The sequence below is a fragment of the Carlito syrichta genome, unplaced genomic scaffold, assembly GCF_000164805.1.
Source record: "Carlito syrichta isolate Samal-C Ts95f unplaced genomic scaffold, Tarsius_syrichta-2.0.1 Scaffold311689, whole genome shotgun sequence".
In the NCBI taxonomy this organism is placed as follows: domain Eukaryota; kingdom Metazoa; phylum Chordata; class Mammalia; order Primates; family Tarsiidae; genus Carlito; species Carlito syrichta.
This window is the reverse complement of record NW_007255785.1, coordinates 60,877-62,744: the sequence shown is the minus strand read 5'-3', so window position 1 is coordinate 62,744 and position 1,868 is coordinate 60,877.

Here is a 1,868-nt window from a genome sequence, read left to right as displayed (position 1 = left end):
TAGATCATCGAGGCAAAAAAATCAACAAGGTGATCCAGAACATAAACTTGACACTCACCCAAAAGGACTTAATAGATACCTACAGATTATTCCACCCAACAAACACAGAATATACATTCTACTCATCACCACATAGAATGTACTCCAAGATCAATCACATTCTTGGCCATAAACCAAGCATAAACAAATTCCATAACGTTGAAATTCTCAGACCACAGTGGGATAAAAATAAATATCAACATCATTAACATTACCCCAAAGCCCATAAAAGACATGGACACTAAACAGCATAATGCTGAACAACTACTGGGTCAATACTGAAATCAAAGCAGAAATTAAAAGATTCCTGGAAACAAATGAAAATAAAGACACATCTTACCAAAACCTCTGGGATGTCATGAAACAGTTGTAAGAGGGAAATTTATATCTCTATGAGCACACATCAAGAAAATGGAAAATTCACAAGTGGAGAGAATAACAAATCACCTAAGGGAGTTGAAAAGAGAAAACCACCAAAACCCCAACTTTAGCAGAAGAATCCAAATCACCAAAATAAGAGCCCAAATATGGGACATAGGAGACAAAAATATCATAGAAGTCATCAACAATAACAAAAAAGCTGGTTCTTTGAATGAATTAACAAGATTGATGGACTCCTAGCCAGAATGACCAAGAAAAAGAGAGTAAAAGCCCAAATAAACACAATCAGAAATACAAAAGTTCAAATCACAACTGACCCTGAGGAAATACAAAAGATTATCAGAGATTACTATGTACACCTATATGGAAACAAACTTGATAACCTAAGTGAAATGGAGGACTTTCTGATATCACACAACCTCCCCATGTTGAAACAAGAAGACATTGAGACACTAAATAGACCAATAACAACTCAGGAAATTGTCATACAAAAACGACCTACAAAAAAAAGTACTGGACCGGATGACTCTCCAGCAGAATTCTACAAAACGTAAAGGAGGAGGTGATACCAACCAATTGAAAATATTCCAGGCAACTGAGAAAGACAGCATTCTCCCCAAATCATTTTACAAAGCTAACCTCACACTGATACGCAAACCAGGTAAAGATCCAACCAAAAAAGAGAACTACAACCCAATATCACTTATGAACATAGATGCAAAAATCCTCATCAAGATTCTAGCAAATCGAATCCAAAAACACATCTCAAAAATCATCCACCATGACCAAGTAGGCTTCATCCCCAGGATGCAAGGCTGGTTCAACATTCGCAAGACCATAAATGTAATTAAATACATCAACAGATGTAAAAACAAGAACCACATGATTATATCATTAGATGCAGCAAAAACTTTTGATAAAATCAGCATCCCTTCTTGATAAAACCCTCAAACACCTAGGTATAGAAGGAACACTCCTTAATATAGTAAGTGCCATGTATGATAAACCCACAGCTAACATATTGTTTAATGGACAGAAACTGGAAACATTTCCCCTGAAAACTGGAACAAGACAAGGCTGCCCACTCTCACCCCTTCTGTTCAACATTGTGTTGGTAGTCCTAGCTCGGGCAATTAGACAAGAGAAGGAAATTAGGGGTATCCAAATAGGAAAAGAAGGAGTCAAGTTTTCCCTAATACTGATGATATGATCCCATATCTTGAAAATCCAAGAGAATCTGTCAAAAACCTGCTTGTACTCATAAAGGACTTTGACAAAGTCACAGGGTACAAAATAAATGTACAAAAGACAGTTGCATTTCTATACACCAACCACAAGCAGGCAGAGGCCCAAATGAAAAGCACAATCTCATTCACAATAGCCACGCACAAAAATGAAATACCTTGGAATCTTCCTAACCGGAGAAGTGAAAGACCTTTACAATGAGA